This window comes from Wasmannia auropunctata, unplaced genomic scaffold (assembly GCF_000956235.1).
Source record: "Wasmannia auropunctata unplaced genomic scaffold, wasmannia.A_1.0 LD335274.1, whole genome shotgun sequence".
Classification (NCBI taxonomy): Eukaryota; Metazoa; Arthropoda; class Insecta; order Hymenoptera; family Formicidae; genus Wasmannia; species Wasmannia auropunctata.
The window spans coordinates 176,005-176,426 of NW_012027616.1; positions in this window are offsets into that span (position 1 = coordinate 176,005).

Here is a 422-nt window from a genome sequence, read left to right on the forward strand (position 1 = left end):
GAGAGAGAGAGAGAGAGACGCGGTATTCGGTTTCGTTTGCCCCTCCTCACCCCTCCCCTTCCCGCCGCTGCTCCTTTCCACCACCTCTTCCTCCCCCTCTCGGGTTTTTCTTTTTCTTTCAGCTCCTTCCTTCGTCGCTTTTTTTTCCGCTCCTCTCTTCTTCCCTCTCGTACTTTCGTACCCTTCCTCCCTTGGCTTTCCGCCTCCGGTGCTTTTTCGCCCGCCAGACCATGGATACCCTCCCGACCGTCCGCGAGCGTTCATGTCTCTGGTCTGCGTCTGTTTCTTGTGTATCGCTTCCCGTTCTTCGTTAAGGTTTCCGACACTTTAATACGTTTCGTCGTTTTGTTCCCCTTCTTGCAACGCGACTGCTGTTTTGCCCGCTCGCGATGTAACTATTTGTATTCGTCCGTCCCGCGACA